This window comes from Lepus europaeus, chromosome 22 (assembly GCF_033115175.1).
Source record: "Lepus europaeus isolate LE1 chromosome 22, mLepTim1.pri, whole genome shotgun sequence".
In the NCBI taxonomy this organism is placed as follows: Eukaryota; Metazoa; Chordata; class Mammalia; order Lagomorpha; family Leporidae; genus Lepus; species Lepus europaeus.
The window spans coordinates 38,367,300-38,385,300 of NC_084848.1; the positions used below are offsets into that span (position 1 = coordinate 38,367,300).

Sequence of the window (18,001 nt, forward strand, 5' to 3'; positions counted from 1 at the left end):
CACTTTTGTTCTTCCTTGTTGGCGACAAAATGATGGCAGAATGCTTAAAGAATATGACTGTGCAGTCAGAGGGCCTGGAGTGGAGCCTCACGTCCCCACTTGCCATCTGACACTGGACCAGCTACTTAACTTCTCTATTCCCTTTCACTGTCTATAAAATGAGGGTTAAATGAAGACCTGTTTTTTAGATTGTAATAATTTTTTTTCTTTTTAAGATTTATTCATTTATTTGAAAGGCAAAATTACAGAGAGCCAGAGGCAGAGAGAGAGAGAGAGAGAGAGAGGTCTTCCATCCGCTGGTTCACTCCCCAGTTGGCCACAATGGCTGGAGCTGTGCCAATCTGAAGCCAGGAGCTTCTTCCAGGTCTCTGACACAGGAGCAGGGTCCAAGGACTTTGCTGTCTTCCACTGCTTTCCCAGGCCATAGCAGAAAGCTGGGTAGGAAGTGGAGCAGCTGAGACTCGAACTGGCACCCATATGGGATGCTGACACTGCAGATGGCAGATTCACCCCTCTACACCACAGCACTGGCTCCTAAATTTCTTATTAGTTACTATATGGATTTTGATGGGAAAACCTACACATGCATTGTTTTTATTTTATTTTTTATTTTTATTTTTTGACAGGTAGAGTGGACAGTGAGAGAGAGAGAGAGAGACAGAGAGAAAGGTCTTCCTTTTGCCGTTGGTTCACCCTCCAATGGCCGCCGTGGCCAGAGTGCTGCAGTCGACGCACTGCGCTGATCCGAAGCCAGGAGCCAGGTGCTTCTCCTGGTCTCCCTTGCGGGTGCAGGGCCCAAAGACTTGGGCCATCCTCCACTGCACTCCCGGGCCATAGCAGAGAGCTGGCCTGGAAGAGGGGCAACCGGGACAGAATCCGGTGCCCCAACCGGGACTAGAACCCAGTGTGCTGGCACCACAAGGTGGAGGATTAGCCTATTGAGCCGCAGCGCAGGCCTGTTTTTATTTTAGCAGACAGCTTTTGTCACAATGTGCTAGTTTCTATATTATATACGTACAATGTAGTCTTATGAATTAAGCAGATGTTCCACAAGGTACCCCCTAACACTTAGAGGCTCTGACACTGGAATACATTGGAGCTTCACCAATATATAAAGGGTTAGAACCTACACAAAGTATATATTCAGCCTCTATCATGTTCCTCTCCAGCTTTGTGACCTTGGGCAAATCACCTGTTCTTCCAGTTTCAGACTTCCAACCTGTAAAATGGGACTAGGACTTTACAATGCTCAAATGAGATATTACAAATTAGGGAGCTGTAGGATGTAAAACCTTGTTAGTATTGTTACTAGTATTCTCCCTGATCAAAAATATGCAGGAAGAGTGCAATGTTTAGCCTTCCTGGGTGAGGCCACCTAACTTGTTCTAGCCGATGAAATGTGGAGTGGTACAGGCCTAGCACACAGCTCCCCAGTGCCTCATCCTCTACTGGCACCCAAAAAGCCCACGTGTGCCAGGGAGGACAGCTGGAGGATAGTAACTAAGCCATTCTGACTCAATAGGAGATCAGAAGAACCCTTCCTAGTCGCTTTATTTGCATTTCAATGAAAACCTCTGTAGACAAAACGTCATAATGCAAATAAATTATTCCAATGGTAGAAATGTCAGCACTTATATGCAGATTCATGGGGAAGATTTTTAAGTTGAAAATGTTTATTACCACCTTCAGGCACATTGATGATATGTTTGCTTCCTTTTGTGTGGTGTGGACTCAGTCCTGAGTTCCTAGCTAGGATTTAAATTTCAACATTACAGTTGCCAGATTGAGGCGAAAAAGCAAAGGACACTCAGTTCAATTTGAATTTTTTTTAAAGATTTACTATTTATTTGAAAATAATAGTTACACAGAGAGAGAAGGAGAGGCAGAGAGAGAGAGAGAGAGAGAGAGAGAGGTCTTCCATCCACTGGTTCACTTCCCAATTGGCTGCAATGGCCGGTGCCACACCAATCCGAAGCCAGGAGCCAGGAGCTTCTTCCAGGTCTTCCCACGAGGGTGCAGGGGCCCAAGGACTTGGGCATCTTCTACTGCTTTCCCAGCCCATAGCAGAGAGCTGGATCAGCAGTGGAGCAGCCAGATCTTGAACCAGCACCCCTATGGGATGCCGGCACTGCAGGTGGCAGCTTTACCCACTACGTCACAGTGTCAGCCCTTCAATTTGAATTTTGGATAACCAATGAACAACCTTATAAATATAAATGAGTCCCATGCAGAATTCGGAACATATTTATACTAACAGAATTATTCATTGTTTACCTGAAATTCAAGTTTAACATGACGCCTATGAAATATTTCAGACACTATTTATACATCATTTTCCTGAACTTCAAGTTGAACTGGGCATCCTCTCTCTTGGCTGGCAACCCCAGCTACATGGTGCCTTAGTCATCAGTTGCTTTTAACCTGAAAGGGCAAGCATAAACTAGACAATCACTCTAGGCAATATGCTGCTTGACCTAGCTGCAAGCTAAGAGCTATAAAAGATTTATTCAGGGAGTATCAGTTGCCATATGTGTCGAACATTTCTGATGCACTCCCCATATCCTCGTGGCCTCACCTCTCCCTGGGGCCCGTGGACACTGTTTCTACTTCTGAGGTTTCTCTAGCACCAGCTCTGTATGGGTTCCAATCAGTTTTGCTCAGGAACAACCTGAGAAAGCCATGGTTTGGACTCATATACACACATCTCATCTTCCACCCTGAGCTTTCTTATGGGGCTGGAACATGATACTGTGAGACCCACTTGCTGCCCATACATGGGACATAATTTTCCTCAAAGGAAGACAGAAGCTGTTGGGTACAGATTTTTCTCTTCCTCCCCCAGTGCAGGCTGTACTGAGATGCAGTGTGTCATTGGATTTATTTTAAGATTTATTTTATGTCTTTGAAAGAGTTACAGAGAGAGAGAGAGAGAGAGAGAGAGAGAGAGAGAGAGACAGAGACGGAGAGAAACAGAGAAAGAGACTCTTTCCACCTGCTGTTCACTCCCCCAAATGCCTGCAACAGCCAGGGCTGGGCCAGGCTGAAGCCAGGAGCCAGGAGCTTCTTCCAGGTCTCCTGTGTGGGTGGCAGGGGCCCAAGGACTTGGGCCATTCTCCACTGCTTTCCCAGGTGCATTAGCAGGGAGCTGGATCAGAAGTGGAGCAGTCGGGACGCGAACCGGTGCCCATATGGGATGCTGGCACTGCAGGCAGTGGCTTTACCCATTACACCATAATGCTGGTCCCTGTCATTGAATTTTGCATAAGGCAGTCTTGAGGGTTAAGGAAACAGTTACATTTAAAATCAAGCGATGACAGATTTCACCTTGGGATTTGCTATCTGGAAAACCATGACTAAGTTATCCTACAACAGACACCTAGAAATGAAACAGCCTAGTCAAAGGACGTGGGCTCTGTTCTAGTCTTTGCCGTTTGCTGGTTAAATGCTGAGAGAGAAAATACTTCATTTCTATTCCTTTCAGGAACTTCATCTGAAAAGAAGGATACAGAATTGTTGTGAAGATTCAATGAGACAATAGGCATAGAAAGCACATGCATAGCCATCACTGATCATTTCTATGTGTTGGACACTATATTAAGTGATTTATATTTTTTAAAAAATTATTAAGCTTAATTTTATGTACTTATGGACTTCGCCGTAACATTTCAATGCATATATACAATGTGTGCTTCTTAAAACGAGGTAATTAGTTAGCATTTTGTTTTATCACTGGAGGCTTGGAGCTTCTCTTCCGTTTGCTCAACAATATATATAAGCTTATGGTGAACTATAGTTTGCACACCATGCTGTGTAGCACTAGGAATTTACACCTTCACCCTGACTCTGATTTGGTCCCCATTATCCTGACTCCCCCTGTCCTCCCACCCCTCCCGCTTCTACTAATCACTGGGTTCAGACTGAGCTCTTTTTAGCTTCCACATATGAGGGAGACCACGTGGTATTTTTATTTCCGTGTCTAAGTTATTTCACTTAACATGATGTCCTCCAGTTCTATCCACTGTGCTGAAAAATCACAGGATTTCATCCTTTTTGTGACTGAATAGTATTTCATTATGTATATTGACCACATTTTCTTTATCCATTCATCTGATGATGGACACCTTGGTTGATTCCATATCTCGATAATCGTGAACAAAGCTACAATAAACATGGTAGAGCAAGTGTCTCTTTGACACAATGAGTTCATATCTTTGGGGTATAAACCCAGCAGTGGGATTGCTGGATCATATAGCCGTTCTGTTTCTAGCTTTCAAAGAAATCTCCATACTGTTTTCCACAGTAGCTGTACCAGTTTACATTCCCAGCAGTATATAAGAGTTCTCCTTTCTCTTCAACCTCGCTAGCATTTACTGTTTTCTGTCTTTATAATAGTAGCTATTCTAACAGGGTTGAGAACCCAGGAACTCGAACCTGTGCCCATAAGGGAGGCCAGCACTGCAGGCAGTGGCTTAACCCTCTGTGCCACAGCACTGGTCCCATGTCTTTTCTTTCTTTGGTTTTTTTTTTTTTTTTTTTTTTTTAATCCATTTGACTAACCTCTATCTTCTGACTGGGGTATTTAATCCATTTACATTTAAGGTTAATATTTTACAGATAAGAACTAACTCCCATCTTTTCATTGATTGCTTACTGATTGCTTTATATATTCTTTCTTTCTGCCTCTCTTATTATTTATCTTTGTGTTTTGGTAGCTATCTGTCATGATAAGTTTGAATTCTTTTTTCGTGTGTGTGTCTTGTCTGTTAGTGAATTTTTTTTCCTGTCACGTATTTTCATGATCGTTGTTATCATCCTTTAACTTCTAATGTACGACTCTATTTAGGATTTCTTATAGAGCTAATCTGTTGGTGATGAATTCTCTCAGTTTCTGTTTGGGAAATTCTTTATTTCTCCTTCATTTCTAAAGGATAGCTTCATTGGAAATAGTATTCTCTGTTGGACTTTTTTTTTTTTTCCTTCTTCTTTTTCTTTCAAGACCTTGAATAATCATCCCAGTCTCTTCTGACCTGTAGGATTTCTGCTGAGAAGAAAGGTTTTTCCTTTATATGTAACTTGAAGCTTTCTCTCACTGTCTTCAGGCATCTCTCTCTGTCCTTAACTTTTGGACAATTTGACTTTAATATGCTTTGAAGAAAGTCTTTTTGAGTTGAGTCTGATTGAGGTCATCTCAGGTTCCTGTATCTGGACGTCCATACTCTTTCAAGACCTAGGAAGTTTCAACTGTTATTTTATTAAATAGGTTCCCAATGCCTTGTTTCTTCTCTTCTTCTTCAAGTATCCATATGATGCAAATATTTGCTTAAGTAAGTCGCAGAGATCTCCAAGCTTTCTTAATTCTTTTTACATCTTTTATTTTATTTTATTTTATTTTTTCATTTCAAAAGTCTTATCCTCAACACTGGAAATTCTTTCTTCTTTTTGGTCTATGCTGTTGAGATGCTCATTTGTATTTTTTATTTCATTGATTGAAATATTCTGCTCCAAAGTATCTGATTGATTCTTTTTATTTCTCTGTTGAATTTCTCATTCATACCATGCATTGTTTCTCTCATTTCTTTCAATTGTCTATCTGTATTCTATTGCTTCTCACTGAGTTTCCTTACAGTCATTATTTTGAATTCTTTTGCAGGTATTGCATAGATTTCCTTCAAATCAGGACCTATTTCTGAAGTATTCTTTTGAAGGTGTCATGCTTCCTTGATTGTTACATTTCCCGTATTCCTACATTGACACCCTCACATCTGCTGTAATGGTTCTTACTTCTGCATGCAGTAGCTTTAGTTAGAAAATACTTTTTTGTTCAGATGGAATGCAGGGTGTTAACTGAGCAACTGCTTTGGCTTTAACTGTTACAAGATCCGTGGGCCACACAATGCCTGGCACAATACCCATTCTTCCCTCCTCCTTACCAACAGAACCTGCATTTTTGGGGGTAGCTATGTGCTCAGCTAAATGATACTGTTCCCAGTATTTCCCTACAGTTGGATGTGAGCATGTGACTGAGTCCTGACTAATACATATGAATGGAACTGCTCAGTAGTAGAGCTGCTGAGAGTCTTGAGGGAGGTAGGACCCCCTTTGTCTGATTGGAATGCAGACATGAAGGCTGTGAGTGCAGGTAGCTATTGTGGACCACAAAGTGACTCAGTAAGGATGATACAGCAACAGGAGAGCCATTACATGAACACATACACACCTATCTCAGATCTTAGGCTAAGAGAGAACTACCCTTCCACTTGTTTCAGCTTATGTTATTTTTATATTTGTATGTTTCTGTGTGTGTTTTTTTTTTTATTATTCTTGTCTAGGTAGCCAAATTTAATCCTAAGTGATGCAGAATTTGGCAACATTTTTGTTTATTTACTTATCCATTTGTGTATATTACTATCATGTATTTTTGCATATATATTAGTTGCAATTATTATATCTAAATTGATGAAGTGAGTATCCTAACGAACTTTCCTCTCTACCTAAGTATAACTTCGGTTGGAAGTCAGGAGGAAATAGGGATGTACTTATCCAAGGATCAAAATTGGTTGATATTGCTACACATATTGCAGAACAGCTGCTGTCACATAAATTTAATTTCAAATTTTCAGCCAAAGCTCATCTCTCCTCAGGCAATATGCTATTTACTTCATGTAAATATATTCCTTTTTCCATCAAGACATGGTTAAAAAAAAGAATATATCCATTTACCAAGGTGAACTCTGAAAGTGTTGAACAGAATCTATAAGGGATCTTTAAAAAGTTCAGAGAAAACGAAAAGCTATGCATGGATTTTAAAAATTTCGCACCAGAAATTATCTTTTTATTCTATGGTTCCATGAACTTTTTGAGCACCCTTGTATAACCATAGTTATTTCTGAGAACAATGGCCATGCAGATTATATTAGTAAAGACCTGAAAATAAACATATGAACAAAGCAGGAAATATTTATTCACTGTCAGCCAGTTTGATAAATAAATATGAATTACTTTTATGATTACCTGCAGTAACTGTTATGAGAAAAAATGTATATCTTTCTTACAACTTTGCCGTTTATAATCACTTCCACTTACACATCACTGAAGTTGTATTTCAGTCTTAAAAGTAATATGCATGTTGTCAAAAACAAAACAAAACAAATAATTCTTGGATAATCAGGATTTTTTTAAAAAACGAAACCAAATAGAACTTATGTACATATATGTCTACCTTCATGTATTTCATATTTATACCTCTTTTATTTCAATATGATCAATATAAGTTACCACTTTAAAAAATAAATGCTCAGTTTTTGAAAGAAGTTAAATAAAAATTGTTAGGTACTTGAACGAAATGAATTGCTACAGCCAGGCAATGAACATAATTTGTAGTTTTTTTGTAGCTTTGACAAAATTATATTGGGCTATATGTAAAGCTATATTGTACTTGTCTGATAAAAGGAAGCAAACAAAATTTTTCTAAAATAAAAAAGGTTTAACTTGAATTTAGGGATAATTGCTACATTGCCTTTAGAAAACAGAAAACAATGGTTCCTATTATAATTTGATAACATGATGAAAGTGTTCTAGAGAACTTTTCCTGTAATGACCCTACAGAAAGCCCGAAGACATAAAATTAAATTGTAATTCAGTAAAGGCATTGTGTTGGAAAGACTACATGAGATTATGTAAGAAATTTGTTACTTGATCATCTAATTCTGTGGTTCTGCTAAAGCAGATGTACTTGTGTTCAAATATGCTCACAAGTGTAACAAAGGCAATGAAACTTCCACAGTTATGGGTAATTAATTCCTTCCACATCTCCTTTCTCCTCTTTCTCTCCATTCAAAAAAAGTACATCTGAATGCAAATTAAAGGAATATTACTATGGGCATAATCTGCTTTAATTAAGAAAAGAAAGTAAATTTGACCAAGTTCCACTGTCTAATTTGTATTAATGCCAAATTATGTGCAACATGAGCTCTTTTCCAAAATGGTCCTTCTCCTGTCTTCCTTTTCCATGATCCGGCTCAACTTAAATACTGAATTACTTAAAGACTCTATGTTTAATTTTAAAAATTTATATTTAAGCAATTCATTTGAGAATCAGAGAGACAGCCAGGGTGAGGCCAGGTCAAAGCAGCTGGGAACTCAACCTAGGTCTTTCATGTGGGTGTCAGTGACCAAATTACTTTGAGGCATAACCTTCTACCTCCAAGGTGCAGATTGGCAAGGAGCTGGAATCAGGAGTGGAGCCAGCATACAAACCCAGGAACTCTGATATGGGATGTGGGTGTCACAAGAGGCATCTCAACCTCAAGGTCAGGTACCTGCTCCCCTGTGTTTTATTTTTAAGTGATAAATATATACTAAACAGAATGTTGTATTACATATAAATGAGGTTCAAAAATATTAGCAATTTAATTCATTAGTACAAACTTACCTTCTTTCATAAAATGAAGTAGAAAAATATTACTTCCAAGAGACTTTCTATCTTGATTCTATTCTTATCTTACACTTTACCTGTTCCTCTATTTGCAGTAGAGTTAATAGCATATGATGGTTTCGTAGAATCTCTTATTGGGATCTTGCATAGGTTAAGGCATAAAGACTGATCCAACAATAGCCTCCGTTTCCTCATACCCAGAAGGAGTGGGAAGAATGACTCAGAAATATTTCAGTTTACCCCCATAGTATTCAAACAAAAAAATCCTAAATCCACGACTTCCCTAAGAGTTCCTCCTTTCTGATATTTTCTCAATGGTGTGCAATATAAAAGTACCTGACCTTTCGTAGACCTGGGAGATAAAGTGCTTTTCTTAAGTAGAAAAGCAAATGACTCCTTTTATCACATAGAAGATACAAAATAGTACATCAATATAATTTTGTAGGTGAATATTCAATTCTTTCTGTATAGGTACAGCATAGATCATTAAATAAGGTCATTGAAAATAGAATCTTTCTAGCTTACATAATTCTGAGCGGTTCCCAAAGGGCTCATAGGTGTGTGTTGACACTGTGGTTGAGAAGCTGCTTTGGCTCAACACAGAGAGGGGAATACGCAGGACCTAGAATAACCAGAGGCTATCCTCTGGACATCAGCATCTCAGGGAAGCCTTGGAAAATATCAAAGGACATTTTCTGACACAGAAAAGTATGGAGGCACCAATTTTCACTCAAGGGAGATCTAGCCAGTCACTTGGAAAAGGACAAGTAAGAGAAGTAGAAGTATCACTGAGAGTTGGCCAAAGAGAAAGATATTTCTCTCCAACGTTGGCCTATGCGATAAAAATGCTTGGTTGCCTTTCGAAAGAGAAACTTTTCATCTACCTGTGCATGGAGACCAGGACTTGGTTGACAGTGCAGACTTCTGTGTCAACGTGGAAAATATGATTTGTACATGAAAAAAATACTAAAGACAGATGTTAACAACTAGCTTCCTGTGGCTGGCACTGTGGTGCAGCAAGTGTTAAACTGGCTTTGGTGCAGGCATCCCAGCTGCTCCATTTTCAATCCAGCTCCCTGCTAAGCCACCTGGGAAAGCAGCAGAAGATGGCCTGAGTATTTGAGCCCTTGCCTCTGACATGGGAGACCCAGATGGAGTCCCAGGCTCCTGACTTCAGCCTGGCCCAGCCCTGGCCGTTGTGGCCGTTTCAGAGAGTGGATGAAAGATACCTCTCTTTGTGTCTCTCCATCCCTCTCTGTAACTCTGCCTTTCAAATAAATAAATGAATCTAAAAGCAAAACAAAACAAAACAAAAACCCACAACAAAATTGACTGCCTGGATCATGAAAATGCTTAATTAAAACTGAAAAATATTTAGTTTTCCATACATTATTCCTTGATAGATTAGAGAGGGTGGATTAAAAGGAAAGTGTACCCAAAGTTGACATGATAAATTAACCTAATGCCTGGTTTCAACCTCAGGGCCATACCAAAGGAACTTAAGATAGAACATGTAAATGAGTAAATATTTGCTTGGTAAAGTTGTTTCATGTTTCACTTATGTTTTAAAGATTTATTTATTATTATTTAATTGAAAGGCAGAGTTACAGACAGGCACAGAGAGAGAGAGAGAGAGAGAGGTCTTCCATCCACTGGTTCACTCCCCAGATGGCCACAACAGCTGGAGCTACATTTCCAAAGCCAAGAGCCTGGAGCTTCATCCAGGTCTCCCATGTGGGTCCAGGGGCCTCAGGACTTGGGCCATCTTCCATTGCTTTCCCAGGTCATAGCAGAGAGCTGGATCAGAAGTGGAGTAGCTAGGACTCGAACTGGCTCCCATATGGGATGCCAGCACTGCAGGTGACGGCTTTACCCACTATGCCGCAGCGCCAGTTCCTCATGTTTCACTTAATTTGGGAAGAGTGTCTCTCAATGGAAAAGTTTTAGTCTTATTATTCTTCAGCTATAATACTTTTTCTGGAAATTATTAGTAAATGCATTTGCTTCAATTTTGAAAAATAAAACCAAGATTTCAGAAAAAAAAAAAAAACTTGTCTTCCTTTTGCTCAGGTAGGGAGGCATGGATTTTATTCTTTTGCATAATGGGAACAGATTATTTAAATCTATATTGGGAAGAAGAGACAGAGACTGAAACACAACCATATTGTCTACAATTTAAGGCTGTGTGGAAATTGAGCGGACGTGGCCGTAGTCATCTTGGTTGCACCTGCCATCTTGCCCTCTAGGTGACCCTAGAAGTCATCCCAAAGTGTATGGGATAAACAAAGTCATTAAGATTATCTGCTGAACTTTTCCTGGCATGTCTCTTATCTGGATTTGAAATGTTGATATTTCATGAGAAAGTCAGCTATATCCAGTTGGCCATGGGCCACCTCCGTGGAGTTTAGCATGTAAACCCTTCTGCTGCTGCCTTTGGTTGCAAAGCATCCTCTAGTCTTGCTGCTCCCCAAGAATGTGTGTCTGTCTGTCAATCCCTGATAAATTTCACTCAGTGTAATTTTAGATTTGTCTACCTCTTTCCTTGATCTCTCAGCACCTTCCATCTTTGTGGTCAGTTCTCACACCCCAGTTTTTCCTGAAAAAGGTTGGAGCTTCAATTAACACAAGACATTGGCAGTGGTGCCATGACACAGCAGCAGAAGCATTATTCATGACCACTGACCTGGAACCAGATTCCATAATTTGGTCCCGTGTTTACGGACTGAGGTGGGTAATGGAGTTGACCTGTATTGTAAAAGGACTTTCTTCATTTTTACCTAATTTTTTTTTATGAAATAAAAAGAATAAAGAAAAGTCAAGATTGAAACCATAACTTCTTTGTTCCCCATAGAAGTACTTGACTGAAAAACTTGACCCCATAATTTGGGAAGGCATGTGTGTTTCTGAGAGCTGTCCAAAAGTCCAGTGGTCTATAATTTGAGAGATAAATGTTTCCCGTTTCCCATCAAAGGGAACTGTAAACCCCCAATTATATAAAGAACCTCAGCCTGAGGCTCTGTGGTTCAGATGAGTCTATTTTCTATGTATTTCAGTAGGCAGAGACTCAGGACCTCAGCAAACATCATTGACGAGGACCTGGGCACACAGACACCTGTTCTCCAGCCTCCCTGGGTTCCTGAGCTACTACAGAGGTTCCTCTTCACAGCTTCTCTGCAACAGTCTCTTATTTAGGGAGACACCCCTAAATTATACCTGAGGTTCTGGCTCAGTTACCAACATCACCCATTTTCACTCTCACAATGGTCCCCATTGAACAACAGCATACATTACCTTCATACACATTACCTTCATTTCTCATGACTTCTATGGAAGTTGCTCTTCCAAGGGCTTTCATGGACACCAAAACCTACTTCTATCCTCATCATCTCAGAACTGAAAACATTTTTTATATGCAGGTAATCCTAAAGAAGAGCAGTTGAGATAGTTATTCATCAGCTGTCTGTGTGACTAGGAGTGGGTCACTTAAATTTCCCATGCCTCAGTTTCCTGAGTAACACAGGGGGCATTAAAGTAACAGATCTTTTTAATTATAAATGTTATGTTGGTTGAAATGAAACCAGTTTTAGATCTCTGTATTTTTCTCTAATTCACCCCTATGGGCCAGACTTCTCTGAGCAAATGAAGTCTGGTCAGTATGTTCATTCTGAGGACTGGGCACTGTAGAAGGAAGACCTGCAGAGGTGAAATTGAGTCTACTCAAGGCATCTTTTGTAGTCAAATTAACCATTATGAAGCTACTGTGGATTCTTTACCACCATTTTATGTTTCAAACAAGCACATCCTGAGCTCTCTGAGACCTGCAAACCACTTGAGGGAGGCAGAGCCACTCACTGCTATGTATCAAAACCTCAGGCCTTGTGGTGGGTGTTGGGCCAGGTAGTTAAGAGGCCCACATCCCCCATTGCTGTGCCTGGGTTCATGTCCCAATGCCAGCTCCTGACTCCAGCTTCCTGCTGATGTGAATCCCGGGAGGCAATGGCAATGGCTCAAGTTATTCAGTTCTTGCCACCCACAAGGGAGACCTGGGCTGAGTTTTTGGCTCCCAACTTCAGGTTGGCTTGGCTCCAGTCATTACTGGCATTTGGGGAGTGAACCAGAAACCAGCATCTGTTTCTCTGTCTCTGAGATAAATTTTTAAAAATCCCAAAACAACTCAGGCTTCTCATTTCAGGTTTTCCCCAAGCATCACATCTGAGAACAGCATTGTTCTCAACTGCCCGTAAGACTTGACTCTCACTTCTGAGAAATACAAGTACATAAAGAGACGTATGTGACCACTTATAATTCCTTAGAAACAAGTAGGTGCCTATCTTAACCAACTCAACCTTCCATCACTTATAACTTTACAACCTTACATCATTTGTGTTCTGTCTTTTCCAAAAAAAGCATTTCAATTCACTTTCATCTCTTCATTGATAACTACAATCTTGTCAGTTTGCTTATTAATTTGCCTCATGCCCCAATAATTTCTACTTAATTACTAGGAACAACTGCCAGATCAGAGGTGAAGAATGATGTCAGTATCTTGCGAGCCAGAATCATGCCCAAGCTGAGACTCGGAGATGGAGGCGTGAAGGAGCAATCAAGAGAAAACAGAGGAACCTGCTCTGTAAAGACAACAGAACGGATGGCGGAGGCTAGAAACTGCAAGGTCTGAGTCCACGAGCCATAGACTTTCCAGTTCTCAGGGGGAATGGCTTGCCCTCATTGGCCTTCATTTGTGTTTTCATTCCCTTGTATCCTTTCTCTTCTCATTAAAATTCTGAGTGGGTCTCTGTTCCTTGACACGCCATAATTCACCAAAATCTATAGATGCCAGTTATTTAATCTTGTAGTGCAGGGCAGGGACTGGCCCTGTGGCATTGTAGGTTAAGCCTCTGCCTGAGGGGTTGGCATCCCATATGGGCACCAGTTCGAGTCCCAGCTGCTTCACTTCCAATCTAGCTCCCTGAGATGGCCTGGGAAAGCAGTGGAAGATGGCCCAAGTGCTTGGGCCCCTGCACCCATGTGGGAGACCCTGAGGAAGCTCCTGACTCCTGGTTTCAGATCGGCTCAGCTCCAGCCATTGCAGCCATCTGGGGAGTGAACCAGCGGATGGAAGACTCTCTCTGTCTCTCCTTCTCTTTGTCTGTAACTCTGACTCCCAAACAAATAAATAAATAAATATTAAAAAAACTCATAGTGCAACTCCAGTCCAGGTGACTGTATCAGTAAGGGCCCCTACAGCAAATATGTAGATGCAAACTCAACTTCGACAACTTGAAGATTTACAGTAACATTGTTTGCAGAAATGTGAGTGAGATAGAGTGGTGCTGCAAGGGGTAGTACAGTAACCCAGGAGAATTAACTGGTTTACCACACCTGGGCCTGAAGGATGTATAGGCAAGGAAGCATCTCACGCAGAGAAATGCTTAGAGTAGGGGCAATGACTTAGTTCAGGGAACACAGTCAGCCTAAGGCAACCTCACTGGGAAGAGTCAGGGGAAATCCATCCTGACCACAATCTCCTCCCTCCAGAGTCCTCCTAGGGCTCCTCATTGGCTGAGGCCCTTAGAAGCCACAGAGTTCAAGGAAGACGACTGATGTATCCATACACAGAAACTTCAAAAGTTTCACAGAGGGGTCAGCACTGTGGCATAGAGGGTTAAGCCACCACCTGCAGCAGTGGCGTCCCATGTGGGTGCCGGTTCATGTTCTGCCTGTTCCACTTCCACCAGCACCCAGCTAATGCACTTGGGGAAAGCAACAGAGAATGGTCCAAGTGTCTGGGCCCCTGCTACCCATGTGGGAGACCCAAGGATGCTCCTGGCTCTGGCTTGGCCCTGGTCATTGCAGCCATCTGGGGAGTGAAGCAGCAGATGGAAGATTTCATTGTCTGTTTCTCCCTTTCTCTCTCTCTGCAGCTCTGCTTTTCAAATAAATAAGTAAATCTTTTTAAAAAGTTCATAGAAAAATGAAATTAAAAGACAAGCTTATTTTGATGCAAAAAAAAATGTTTAAATCCATGCATAGAAGGGATCCTATTCAAAATGTTCATGGAGAATATGCGTTATCAGGAAACTGCATGGATTTCACACTAGGATAAGTTTCTCTTTTAATTCCATATTCCACAGACTTTTTGAAGTCCCCAGTTTCACAGGGCAGAGTGAGGTGGACAGATCAGCTATGTTGGTATCCACTGGGCTCTATTTCTCACTGCAACTTCCTCAGAAGATGGTTAGCTCTCTTGTGCTCGTGGCCTTGGGGCAGAAGTGGCTGTCTTTCTAGAAGGTGAGGCGTAGGCCCTGCCTAGCCAAACACCAGCACGCCAGACTGCCCGCAGCATCCTCCCAGCCAGAGCTGGGCAGAGGCTGCTTCCTCTGCCTGCCTCTGCGTGTCAGCCTGGGAGGAAGCGCCTATCCTGGAAAAGGCCGCAGTGGGCAGTGATGAGAAGTGGCAGCGAGTGTGAAATCCCGCCACTGGCCAGCAACAACTGGAAACCAGGCTGAAAATAGCACAGGCAGCTCCTGGCTGCAGCACAGAGACGGAGATGCTGTCTTCACCAAGGCCCCTCCTTCGCAGCCATTTGGAGGACTTGTGGAAGTGGTACTGGTGTGTTATTATTATTTTTTTTCCAAACATCCAGTCCCAAAGGAACCCTGAGCCACAGTGCCCTTCTTTGTCACTGGGGAAGACGGGGCTTTTCTGGCAGGGCTGAGAAAGCTCGTTGAAGGGCACAGGCAGGTGACAACTTAGAGGGACCAGGATCTGAAAGAAACCTGCATGGCAGACACAAGGGAGAGAGCTGCCCGATTCTCCCAACGAATTTTCTTTCTCCATGCGGAGAATACAAATATCCCCTTTCGATTTTATCTCTAGGCCTGAGGAAAGTAGATTGTCATGTTCTCAGCTTTCAAATTGAGTCTGTGAAATCCAATGTGGTTGCCTACATTTGAGTTCCCAAAGGAATAAATGCATTTTCTTCACTCTCTCTATCAACATCTCACCACCTCGCTCTTGAAACCACGAAAAAATTCCATTAAGGACTGCTGTTCTGCTATTTTCATTGCAACAGAAGTATCACAACCCTCAGAAAGGATCACCAATTCTAGAGCCCAAGTTTGGAGTTGATAGAAGTCAACAGAGTGGCACAGAGTTTCTCCTGTGTATGAGGTGCTCAGAATTCTAAGAGGAATTTGAAATGCCTACCTTTCAAGATAGGAAGACGTAAACACAGTGTAATAAGAAACATGGTGCAAGAAGAAAAATAACACTCCTCCTACGCTCAAACTTCAGTGCGCCAAAATAAACTCTTAATTCCATTTTCTATGAACTTTTTGAAATACCCTCATATTATAAATGGTTAGGTCATTGTATTATAAATGGTTAGGTCATTATATAAGAAAGGGAATGGACCCAGCAGAAGGAACAGGCCATCAAGGAGAGAGGTGCCTTTCTCTGAAGGGAGGAAGGAAACTCCACTGTGATACAGCCTTGACTAAACAAGTTCAGAGTCGGTGAACTCAAGGGATTTCCATAGCCTAGACAGCTCATAGCAAGAGTCTCGGGTGATTGCTGACGTCATAAATAAGAGTGCCAGTTGTTAAATCAACAACGGGAGTCACTGGGTACATGCTCCCCACGCAGGATCTCTGTCCTTAATGTGTTTTACTATGAAACGTAAAAACACTACTAGTGGAACAATACCCTATACCTTGTGCAGTTGTGTGAGTGCAGCCTGTTGAAATCCTTGCTTAGTATATACTAAGTTGATCTTTAGTATATGAAGGTAATTGAAAATCAAACTCGATAAAGGGTGGGATGGGAGAGGGAGAGGGGAGGGCCACAGGAGGGAGGGAGGTTGGGGGGGAAGCCACAACAATATAAAAGTTGCACTTTGTAAATTCACATTTATGAAATAATAAGAAAAAAAAGTCTCTTTTTATTTTCTTCACAGTGTCATTCACAGAAAAAAAAAAAGAAAGAAAGGGAATGGAGGAAGTGGGCATTTGATGTAGCAGTTGAGAGGTCATTTGGGATAACCACATCCCATTTCAGAGTGTCTGGGTTCAAGTCTTGGCTCTGCTTTCAATTCCAGCTTCTTGCCAATGTGCACCCAAGGAGGCAGCAGGTGTTGGCTCAAGTACCTGGGTCTCTGACACCTATGTGGGAGCTCTGGATTGAGTTTCCAGCTTGAACCAGACCTGGCTGTTGTAAGCATTCGGGGAATAAACCAGCAATGGACAATGTCTGTCTGTCTCTCTCTCTCCTCCTCCTCCTCTTTCCCACCCTCTCCCTTTCAAATAAAATGAAAATAAATAAATAAAAATTTAAATAACCCAAAACTTAAGTGGGGAAAACAGCTTCCTGTAGTAAAAGGAACATGAACTCGGCTTTACAAGATGAAGAGGAGGTTACGATGGGACAAAGTGCGGGAGAAGCACTCGAAGCCATGGGAACAGGATACAAAAAAATGAAGGCAAAACAGCCCAAAGCAGCCCAAAGCAGCAAGCCGTGTCTCGGGAACTACAGGTGAGTCAGTGCTGCTGAAGCATAGCACTCTCAGGGAGGAGCTGGAGCAGCAGGTGATGCCGGGCGGTCAGCAAGGGAAGACCAGCAGGGGAACAACCCCAGTCATCTAACAGCATGCAACATGCTCAGAACTGTTTCCTTGGGGTTAGCATTTGGTAACACACCCAAAATACATGTCTCAGCCTTTGATTCCAGCTCCCTCTTCATGACCACCCTGGGAAGCAAGAGGTGATGGCTCAAACAGTTGGGTACCTGCCACCTTTGTGAGAAAACTGAATTGAGTTATAGGCTCCTGGCTTCTGGCACAGCCCTGGCTGTTGTAGGCATTTGGGGAATGAACCCATACATGAGAACTCTTTCTTGGTCTGTCTCTGTCTTTCTCTGTCTCTTCACCTTTCAAATAAATAAAGTGGTTTCTTTTCTGCTTGTGATTTATTGACTAATTAAATTAGAACGTCTGTCTCTATAGAGCTTCATCTCAGTTCCATTCTGATACAAGTGCTTGCATTGGAGGGACAGCGGCATTATCCATCATATTGTGAGTAGGGCATCGTCGGGTGCTCCCTGGGGGAGAGTCCCTCAAGTGAACAGGGTTTTGTGGTGACAAAGCCAGCAGAATAGGTGCTTCTAACAGCTACAGAGAGACCACAAAGAGTTTAAAGCAGGCTGGGAGATGGCCAGGTTTGCATTCAGCAAGGTCTCCCAGATGGTGTGATGAAGATTTGTTCATGTTAAATAGTGGGAGGCATGATGATGTATTCATTTCCTACGGCTGCTGACAGAAATTACCACAAACTCAGTGGCTGGAAACAACAGAAGTTTATTCTCTCACACTTATGGGAGCTGACAGTCTGAAATGCAAGTGTCAGCAGGGCTGCGCAACCACCGAGGCCCCAGGGAGATGCCTTGCTTGCCCCTTCCAGCTCTGAGGGATGTTGGCTACTCCTGGCTTCCTTGGCTTATGGCCACATCACTCCAATCTCTGCCTCCATCTTCCTAACGCCTTCTCTTGTCTGTCTGCTCTTCTAGGTCCTT

The 18,001-nt window shown here is 41.9% G+C and overlaps 1 long non-coding RNA gene across 1 annotated transcript in view; it reads right to left on the reverse strand.

The window, feature by feature from the left end:
• Window positions 1-11,608: 11,608 nt before the first annotated feature.
• Window positions 11,609-18,001, reverse strand: part of LOC133751284 (uncharacterized) — a 68,435-nt gene continuing 62,042 nt past the window's right edge. The window contains exon 4 of the long non-coding RNA XR_009864799.1: window positions 11,609-11,856. This is a non-coding gene — a long non-coding RNA (uncharacterized LOC133751284). The remainder of the gene's footprint in view (window positions 11,857-18,001) is intronic.